Source organism: Acanthochromis polyacanthus, chromosome 13 (assembly GCF_021347895.1).
Source record: "Acanthochromis polyacanthus isolate Apoly-LR-REF ecotype Palm Island chromosome 13, KAUST_Apoly_ChrSc, whole genome shotgun sequence".
In the NCBI taxonomy this organism is placed as follows: Eukaryota; Metazoa; Chordata; class Actinopteri; family Pomacentridae; genus Acanthochromis; species Acanthochromis polyacanthus.
This window is the reverse complement of record NC_067125.1, coordinates 22,584,630-22,595,814: the sequence shown is the minus strand read 5'-3', so window position 1 is coordinate 22,595,814 and position 11,185 is coordinate 22,584,630. Positions and strand designations below refer to the sequence as shown.

The window sequence follows — 11,185 nt, the reverse complement described above, 5'->3', positions numbered from 1 at the left end:
ACCTCTTTTGCGTTCAACTAGTCACTGTATTTAAACCATATTGATGGGCTGTTTCTACTGCTTCTTCCACTTGCTGTTTTACAACTCATCTCTTCCCCAGCTACTCCACCTCATTTGTTATAAATTACCAATGTCAAATCCATGCTTACAAACTCTGAAGTGCCTAAACCTGGATTTGTAATGCATATTTGATGTGAAGTTTCCATCTCCCTCAGCTTTTTTTTCTGTCCACAGATTGCTCCTACCATACACGCCTTGAGAGTTTCCCAATCAAGGCAATAAAGAAAGAGAGAGTGAGAAAGGTAAGACAACATTTGCAGACACACATGTAAATTGGCTAAATGCTATTAATTGCAATTAATTCGAAATGTGTATGCAGTCAGGACACAGTCAGTCAGGACAGAGAACGACTCTTGGTTTTCCCGAGCACTTTATTTTCTTCAGAAGTGTTTAGCTGTTACATTTAGCTGTTTCACTGGTTGCTATGGCAACAGGTCAACAGGTCCCACCTTAACCTACGAAGAAGAGAGCACTGAACCTGGACAATGAGGAGCGCCCTCTGCTTGTCAGAACCAAAACAGTGCTCCCATATCCTTTGCGTTAGAACATCCAAGCAATTATCAACAATATACAATAGACAACAACAACATGAAATGAAAAGCAACCACTGAAACAAAACAGACCATTGTCACCTGTCTGCCACCTCACTGTGCAAACAAACAATGCAAGAGAAAAAAAAGATTATGGGGTGGTCTGCGGTGACGTGGATCTCTCACATGTACTGTCCCTGAAAATACAAATGTCAGTTTAATTTTAATGTCCTTGTCTGTAGTCTTCCCAATTCACTCATTAAAACACATTTTATACCAAACATGTCATTACAAAAGAGTTCCAATATCAAAAATGTTTCAATGCACCTAAAAACTCAATTCCTGCAATGACAGCCAATTGTAAGAATGTGATTGATGCCTTTCAAAGTAATCATTGATATAAGATTAATATCTTTCTTTTTTTGTTTTGTTGTTGTTTTTTATTGTCTTTACAGGGCAAAACAGAGATACTGGTGGAGTGGGAGCCCTGTCCAGTTTGGTATGTATTCTGCAGTTTTGCTTAAAGGGTAATGCCACTTTCTTTAGTAAGGTTGTAAAATTAGAACTCCTAAGTATATTATATTAGCTCTTAGCTCTCCTTCAGTTTGAACTAGCTCCACTTTGTTATGCGCAGAGATGTGGCACTGAGGATAAAATCTGCATTCATCTGCACATTCTCAACGTCAGCTTTGTGCCACACCGAGCTGACGGTTGAAGTTGATTGGAATTTCATCTTCATTGTCATCACAACTCATTGTAATCTTTGAGATCTTCTCTGGTCACCTGTTACAAACAGCTCTTCGGCAGAGTGCAAATCTCGGTACAGAACAGTTGCCACACACTGCGACCAACATTGCATAGCTGGCAGACACAGATGCATATGAGTGGATGAATACATAAGTTCTCCAGTTAGTGCCAAATAAAACAGCCTTTTTCAAACATTTGAAATGCTCAAAAGTTCAGAGTTCACTAAAGTTTGGGGTGTAGGGGGTTTAATTCACATCTTTGCAAAGCCTCAAACTCTGCTCACAACAAAGTGGTACTACACAAAACTGAAGGACAGATGAGAGCTTATGTGTCATAGGGGGTTGGAAGGACATTATTCACCCCCCATTTTGGAAAAGTGGACTTACCCTTTAATTTCTCCCTGTAATGGCCACTGTCTTAATACTTACCGTAATCTTAGTAAAATAGGTTTTGATTTATTACTGCTTCATTATGCATGCATTGTTTTTACAATATAGCAAAGGTGTTTCATAGGTGGCAATTCATTAATTATATGTGAAATAGTCTGTAAAGTCAATGCTTGACAAGTTTAAAGGTTTAAGCTTATTAGACATACAAGAATCATTAACTGAACATTTCTCGTTTGTTTTCAGTGGCAAGGAGTGGGCCTATTCCTGGCAGCCAAAGGATTCTCTGCAAAATACTCCTTAATAAAAATGTTTACTGTGAATACTTTTGTTTTGGTGTGAATATCTTTGTCTCACATATTTGTTATCTGTGTCTATTTTGCATTCAAGGCAAAGGGTAGGGATTTTTCAATAATCTTGCAGCCGATGAACCCTCAGAACCCACACACATAAATGCAGAAGCAGAAAGAATCGAGCTTAGTGCAATAGATTATATGAATATGTCAGGGCTGCACTTCCCAGTCCACAAACAATCTCCTACTGTATAATAAGGACTGGATTATCAGTTTTCCCAATGTAATAACGAACATCATAGCCATGGGAAACTACATCAGAACAAAACCTGTCAAGTCCAGAACGTTACAGCAGTACGAGGTGACACCTCGCCTGCTATGCCTGCTCTTGCTTTAACTTTCCCTATCAACTGCACATATGTGTATGGAAGATTGAGCATGTAGGCCACACCTTGATACAAGACTGGAAGTGGAAGTGGTCTCAAGTGGAAAAGCAGTCTCTTGAAGCTGTGTGAAAGGGTGTGACCTGAAGTCAACATGAGAGGAAATGGGCTACTTGAACAACATGCGTATGTGGGAGGGGTGGGGGGACACATCCCACATCCTTGGGGGATGGTTGTAGAAAGGCCCATGATAGGCCTTAGGGCTAGGATATATTTGCAATTTGTATTTTTAGGGGAAAAATGTGTTCAAGATCCATTGTGAAGCGCTTTGAGTGCCTTGAAAAGCGCTACATAAATCTAATCCATTATCACTATATTATTATAAACTGGTCCAAATTGAAAAATCTGATTGTGTGGACAACCCAGTCTCACATCAAATTGTGACATTATCACATTGGTCCACCGTTGCTAAGGAAGCGTCCACGGGCTAAACCAAATGGCGTAGGCCTATATGTTACTGTATTTATTCGTTACATTGTGTCGTTATCTGAGCTCTTAACATATTTGTGTACTAGAGCCCCCCGTGAGTCGGTATATACAATATCAGCCTCCTAGGTCAACAGGGGGCCAGATGGTACCATGTTGAAGTTTGGAAATGTGCCCCTCTAATGTCCAAAAGGCTATTTAAGGTCAAAATCTCACAGATTCTTTGACCGATTTGGACCAGCCTGCACATGCTTGACATTGGGTCCTTAAGTAATACTGGTGTATTTTTTCAGACCACCAGGACATACAACGGCAAAATAGGAGCAAAGAAGACTGCTGTAAACTTGGACATTTTAACGCAGGGATCCATAGAGATTAACTCGTTTTTGAAGCAGCTTCAAGCAGACGTTTGACAAACTGTAATTTTCTGCATTTCCATGTTGCCTTTATTGTTCATTCAAAGAGTTTGCTGTTTGGTTGCAGCACAATTTCCTTGCAGTCATTGTACAAGTGGAAAAGAACAACTGAATGGATAATGTGAAAATAATATACACTGCTCAAAAAAAATTAAAGGAACACTTTGAAAACACATCATATTTCAATGTGGGGAAAAAACAAACTGGATATTTATTTTGATATGGACTGGATAATGTGTTAGGAATGAAAAGTGCCACATTGTTTGATGGAAATGAAAATTATCAACCCCCCAGGAGGACTAAATTCAAGACGCACCAAAATCAAAGTGAAAAACTGATGTGGCAGGCTGGTCCATCTTTCTGAAATTCCTTGGCAGCAGCTCAAAATGGTATTCAGTAGTTTGTATGGCCTCCATGTGCTTGTATGCAGACTGACGATGCCGGGACAAGCTCTGAATGAGACGACAGATGGTGTCCTGGGGTATCTCCTCCCAGAACTGGACCAGGGCATCACTGAGCTCCTGGACAGTCTGAGGAGCAACCTGATGGTGTCTGATGGAACAAAACATAATGTTCCAAAGGTGTTCTATTGGATTCAGGTCAGGTGAGCATGGGGGCCAGCTAATGGTATCAGTTCCTTCATCCTCCAGAAATGATGATGCAATGCTTAGATTACAGTTTTTCTCCATTGCCTTGGCTCATTTCCTGAAACGGAGATGACATTTTCAAAACTCTAAAATCAATCTGCACAACAGTGTTGCAGTTCAGCACAACAGAGATGCACCCTTGCAAAATGGAATTTTGTTCCCAAAACTGTTAATGTATGCCTCGGAAGAACATTTACACCCCATCTAGATAGTCACCAACGTCAAAATGGACAGATCTTTCTCAGTGACTTTGGCCAATTTCTGGAAACAGACCGGACATTCCCAATTCTGTTAGTCCTGTGTCTCAAAATAATCTGGACTGTCAGCAAAACACTATGGATCATCTTCAGATGCTCATATCTCTCCCAAAACTGATCACTTCTAAGTCAAAATGCAGTTTCCTTCTCATGCTGGAGATATTTTGTCACCATTTTGAAAATGTCATCTCCGTTTCAGGAAATGAGCCGAAACAATGGAGAAAAACTGTAATAAACACGCTCTGCTTAAAACATCCCCCACCTTATATATAGTGCCTCGAAGTGCAAGAAATAATAATATATACTGGACGATACACCTACAAAATGATACATCTTCACTACAATGAAAACAATCAGGTCAAGGTCATGCACCCCAAAAGGCACATCTATACTACATAGAGATGGCCTGGGTGCAAGATGAGTGAAATCCCTCAAGTAGTTTCTGAGATATGCTCTGGAAACGAAATGTGGACGGACGGACGGACGGACGGACGGACGGACGTGCCCACGCCAATATCCCACTCCATGCCTACGGCCGGCGGGGGATAAAAATTGTTCCTTTAATTTTTTTTGAGCTGGTATATATTTCTTGTTATAAATGTCATTCAAATGTTTTTTTCTGTCCAACCTATCTTCAAATAATGCATTTTCCATTCCACAGAAAATAAATAAAAAGCCGCCATATTTTTATTTTGAGAAGCCTGCAGCAAGCAGTCACGTGACCCATCGTCAGACCAATAGAAAAGAATTGGGGGGGGGGAAATGTGAGCATCTCACAATTTACAGGCCCATATTGTGAGATTGTAAAGTTTTACATTGTGGACCAACGTGACTATGTCACAATTTGATGTGAGACTGGGTTGGTGTGGAAGGTAAACATCAAGATATTAAACAATGTGGCCATGAAATAGGCCTTAAGAAATGTTGGACTGATTTGACTTAGCTGGGGCCCAAAAGGCATCTAGGAAGGTACACCTGAAAGAGGCTTGACTGAGGCTAAGATGAAAATGAAATTAGATCGTAGCATAAAAATGAAGATATCATTGGAAAGGTCATCTCTTGGGGAGTAATATATTTCAGGATGAGAGCTTTTGGTCATTCCTTCTCCTCAGTAATGACCTTTGAACCTTGAAATTGGGGTGTTTTTGAAAGCTTGTAGAGCAGCGACAAAACATGCCACAAATATGGGATCAACAATTTTGTAAAGCTCTTGATCTGTACTACTATAACCTGAAACAATGTCAATAGAGGGCACCACTGATAAGTGATAAATCCTGAAGAAAAAATGATTTTGCCCTTTTACCGATAGGAAACCTAACATTTGACTGAGTGGGAATATTCTTGTGTTAACTTCACATAATAGAGAAAAGACATTGGAACTACAAAACAATATGGCGGCGCACAGCACTGTGTATTGCAACTTTCGGACATTTCCGCATGTCGTTGTAGTTTTTTACTTGGTTGACAGGTTAGGGTTGAGAAAACATATGTGGTGACTTTTTGGTAGGAAACGTTTAAACCTAAGATATATGGTTACATAACGGGAAGATGCACGTCTAAAAGTCATAAACATATACATTTATTATTAAATAGAGGTCTTAGATGTGACTCTAATTTTTTTTAAAGAATTAACATCCTTTATTTTCTTTTAAGCAGAAACAACATACAAATGTAAACTTAAGACACATGCATTGCAATTGCAATAATCGTACAGTCATAATGAAACACATAACAAGAAAAAATAAATAAAAATATATAGTCTGTCAAGAAGGGGTAATAAAGTTGTATTTATCTAAAATTCTAAATGTTTTTATCAATTTTTTATTCATTTGTTTTAATTTTGCTATAGTTTTTAAGTAACTTTGGAAATCTGTAGTTTCAAATACATAAAAGGAGGGTCATTTCTTAATCCAAATCATTTTATGCATAAAAAATTTTGCTAGTATACAAATCCGGTTAATGATAAATATATTTCATCACCAGAGAAATTAGGGTTGTTATAGTACAATAAAATATCTGTTCTCTTGAGTATAGTTTCTTCTTTACATATTCTTGCGAGATATCTTTCTAAATGGAACCAAAAGGAAGTGGTGTGAAAACAGTCAACAAATATATGCTCAACAGTTTCTCCTTCACAATTACAAAAAGTGCACCGGTTACTTATGTTTGACATAAAACGACATACATTTGCTTTAACAGGATAGTATCTGTGGGTAATCTTATAAAGAAACTCTTTTATTGTATTTGTGAGTATATATCTGTGAGGCATTAAAAAGATTGTGTTCCACTGTTTTCTATTCAGACAAACTGATCGATACTTACAAGCTGGAGCTGTGATATGCTCTAGACCACTTCTAATAAAATTATTTGAGCAGTTTTTAATTTAACAAATCCATGCCATTTATGGAAATAGGGCTCTCCAAAACAGAGAGCGTGATACTCTGAATGTTACAAGCAAGGATTTTTATTTTGTAATCACAGTATGAAACTCTTGCCTGGAAACCTCCAAATGATAAGTGTCTACGAATGCCTCATAGTTATAAAACTCACCATTATCATTCAAGAGTTGCTTTACAGTGTTTACATTGTTCATAAACAAATTGTTCAAGTACACAGTCTTATTTCTGTGTGTAATATAAGAGTTGTTCCATAAGATACAGTGGTGAGGAGAGTAATTGTGTTTGTAGAGAAGCTGCCAGCACAATAAAACTTGATAATGAAAGTTTGCAAGTTTGATTGGTAGTTTTCCTATTAGAAAGAGAAAATAAGGCCACCTATTTTCTCAAAAAGATAATTAGGGATAGTGTCCCAAAAACTATCGACATTTTTAAGTATCTTTTGATCCAATTTATGTTAATTGTTTGATTGAAAACAACAAATGTAAGCACATTTAGTCCTCCTTCAGCCACAGGATTGGTAAGAACTATTTTCTTCACTTTCTGCCTTACTTGACAAGACTCTTCCATATATCGATAAATCTCTTACCAGCCAACAGTTAAATTTCTTTGTTATAGCATCTTAAAGTGGAGCATAGTCATTCCGTTCTCTGTCGTTAGAATTATTACTGATATTAATAAGATAAGTAACTAGTCTTTGACTGGAATGCTACAAATTTCAGCGCGATTGATCTTTCTTATGGATAGAATTTCACACTTTTTAAAATTTAAATGTAAGCCTGATGCTTTAGAAATTGTTGTTAAAGTGGATAGTGTCATGGGAACTTCATCGGCATTTTTCAGAAATATTGTCGTATCATCTGCTAGCTGTGTTACTTTAAGTTCTTTGCCAAGAACATTGATTCCTTTAATTGGGATTTGAGAAATTAAAGAATTTAGCACTGAGCACCTAGTAAAAAAATGTAAGGAGAGGCTGTGCAGCCTTGCCTCACGCCTTTACTTACGTTAAATCTTGGAGAAGTGCCATGTAGAAGTTTCACTGAGCTATTGTTATCTTTGTACAATGTTTTGATAGCACTTATAAAAAAGTTTCCAAATTCAAAGAAAGAAAGGACATCAAAAATAGTCTCAGGCATGACTTGTGATCGTCGCGCTTCACTAAAGAGATGCGTGCAGTGGCATCAGGATTTTTTCATGTTTTTCAAACAACTATTACATCTGGTCCACCTAGAGGGAAATCTAAACTTTCTTTTAAATAAAATGTAGCCTATTAATCAATGGGGATATCTAGTTAATGCAAAAGTTTTTTTGTATATATTTCCCAGTTGTAAATATGTGTAGACAGGAATAAAACACAAGAACATCATTTCAGCAAGGTGATATGTTTATCAATAGGCTGATAAGTATTAAGACTATTGAGGCAAATTTATTGCTGATGCATATTTATTGTACAAGCCATAGGTTAAGGCCCCATTCCTAAACAGTGCACATTTTAAGACACTTGATATCCAACAAGTCTCAAAGTAAACACAAACAATGCAAGCCCTCCATTGATGAGTTCATTTCTGAACACTGTAGAGACTATAGAGGTAAGTTAATCCCCTGGCTAGGGGACCTGGAGCACAGCAGGAGCTTGGACACCATTCTTCACTCCCAAGTGGAACTCAAAGGCATCCATGAGTAAACTTGATCATTCATCATCATAACTATGGAAGACTCACTGGGAACAATGTGGGTTCAGTGTTGTGGGACATAGTGGACAGAACTATGATAGGGCGGGATTGAATTGCCAACTTTCTGTATGCTGAAAAAAAACTCTACCCCCTGAGCTACTACTGTCCTACATCAAACAAAACATGCCAAGTCCATGCCCTTCACCGCAGTCTGTCATCTGGAAAAAGAAAGTATAGAAAAGTCACAGGTATAAAACGCAAGTATACGGTACACACATGAGTAAATTACCTAATCGGCGATGTCTTCATCTTCACTGCTGTCTGGACTGCTGAGGGCCCTTTGATCCTCCTCCTCCTCCTCCATTTGAAGGGCAGAGGCCTCAGGGCCTAAAGCAGTCTTGTACTGGTGCATGACTACTTGCAACTGCTCTGACACCTCTGAAAGTTGTCTTTTAAAGAGACAGCAAAGTCCTTCGTCGGTCTTGCCTAAATTTCAAAGTACAAAAGAGATTACATAATGCACACACTACACTACCACTTTGACTTGTTTCAGTTTGAAAGGCTTGATTCCAATGAACACATATTTGCTTCAACTTACCATTCTCAGCCACCTTGTTTCGAAGTTCATCTGCCTTCTTCTGCAACCATGTGCAATGTTGTACCATCTCCAACACCAAAATGCTTTTCTCCTCTTGCAGTCTCATGGTGAGCATCACTTGGTCATACACCCTCTTCTTGATTGTGATGTTTGCTATTCCCAATAACAGTGAATGTAAAAAAAAGGCCACAAAACAAAAGGAATATTAGTACACTTAATACATATAGTTTAGTTTAATCAACTGTACAATCTCTAAATCAGTTCTTATGAATCTTTACCCATGCCATGATCCTCCCATGGCCACAAAGGGGACACAGTGCACTCTCCAGTCAATGCATGCTCCACAACAGCCACATCAATTTTTTCAGTCTCTGATAGAGCAGAGGCATTGTATGTCTGCATCTCCTGAAGAAGCACCTTCTTGTCCTCTCCCAGCTTCCTGCGAAGGCGGTGGCGAAGCTTGCTGCTGTCTAAAGATACATTAAGAACAAGAACACAAAGTTTAGATAATGGGCAGTGGATTGCAAGTACATTCAATTGCTTGTGGAATGTCAAATATAGTTATATAAGGTCGATTGATATATGAATATGATATATGATGGATATACGTTTTATTGTTATACCATTTTGACGATAAAGACTTTGCTTCCGCTGCCTGACACTCAGGAAGAGTCCCACAATGGACTGTTGACGTTCTTCCCGTGTGGTGCCTTCAGTGGTATGAGGTGTCTCTATAGAATTAGAGGGAAAGTAAATTAAAATAGAACACATGACTTGAAATGTAAAACCTTGTTTTGATCTTTATATAAAACCCATTTTAATACAACAAACTGTTGTTTTCAGTTTTTTGCTATCAACTCTTACTGTACTTACTGTCAGCTGCCCATTCAGTCACCTCAGACATCCACTGTGATGCCATTTCGTCAGTGCACTGTAGCTCTGCTTTCAGCTCAGCTAGCCTTACAGTCTCATCTAGCAGTCTTTGACAGGTCTGATAAAAAGGGTTATGCAATAAATATATTAAATAAAGAACAAAAAAAGTGGTCAATAAATGACACAACAAAACCATAAATACAGACTTACCTTTACATATCTTGTAGAAAGGGCCTGATGTAAAAGGTCCTTTTTTTGTGGTTCCACCCCAGAGCATGCAATGTAAGCATGTCCACTCGTGCTATAGAAAATGAAAAATAAGTTTATTAAATGCAATCTAAAAAGAACAGAGAAAAATTATGGCAAAAGAATTACTCACCTGCTTTCGACATGTACTTTGTCGTCAGGGCACAACGAGACAGGTAGCTATTCACTTGCTCCACCTCCTCACCAGCAGTTGTCTCTGCTCCTCCCTGGTTCCTACCGCTCCATTTGATCTACGAGTAAGTAAATGTGGATGTAATGATAATGCAAAAAATATAAATACCATAGTTATGCATCATATTCATTTGTATGTTATTACTGTTTTTGTAAACATTGAAAATTCACATATGATTATGTAAAAATATGTTTAAAATACCTCACACTTTGTTGCATGAGCTCTTGCATGCATCACACTAAGGAATGGCTTCATGGTTGTCAGCTCCTGGAGGGCCGGAAGGACAGTGGCAGCTTTTACAAGGTAGGGCCAGTATTTGCAAGCCACATCCATTGCAAAGAACTGAGGCTTGGCTGGCATCAGTTCTTTCTGAAGGAAGAGGGGGTATGCAAATATCTCCCCCCTGTACATATTAAGGGCTTTCAAAAGAAAGCCATGGCAACATACTGCCACCTCCATCCCCTCTTCATCCAACTTTGAAGCCCTCTTTGATCTCTCTCTTGCTGCTGTCCACTGGGAGTCCCCACACTTCCCTTTTCCCTGTGTCTATGACATACACAACAAACATTAATAAAATGAAAGCATTTCTGTTAATGTATTGTTACATTATAAATATATCTTATATTTTTGACTGCTTTTTGGATGGCATCTGTAAATATGGCCACCTCACTGTCTTTGGCTACAAAGAGCCCCTCAAAAAAGGCAGGGTCATCAGAGCTGAGGGAGATACACACGTGGACAAAATTGTTGGTACCCCTCAGTTAAAGAAGGAAAAACCCACAATTCTCACTGAAATCACTTGAAACTCACAAAAGTAACAATAAATAAAAATTTATTGAAAATTAAATAATCAAAAACAGCCATTACTTTTGAATTGTTGATTAACATAATTATTTAAAAAAACAAACTAATGAAACAGGCCTGGACAAAAATGATGGTACCTCTATAAAAGATTGAAAACTATTTGACCAGAGTGACATGATTAACTCAGGTGTGTCATT

General features: G+C 38.2%; 1 long non-coding RNA gene across 1 annotated transcript; it reads right to left on the bottom strand.

Moving 5' to 3' along the window:
• Positions 1–5,820: 5,820 nt before the first annotated feature.
• LOC110969309 (uncharacterized) lies at positions 5,821–10,724 on the bottom strand. The gene is made up of 9 exons (XR_007946020.1): positions 10,386–10,724; positions 10,125–10,242; positions 9,956–10,046; positions 9,746–9,863; positions 9,496–9,603; positions 9,151–9,342; positions 8,873–9,025; positions 8,564–8,760; positions 5,821–8,492 (listed from the first exon to the last, which is right to left on the bottom strand). It is a non-coding gene; the product is annotated as an uncharacterized LOC110969309 (long non-coding RNA).
• Between the last annotated feature and the right edge of the window lie 461 nt (positions 10,725–11,185).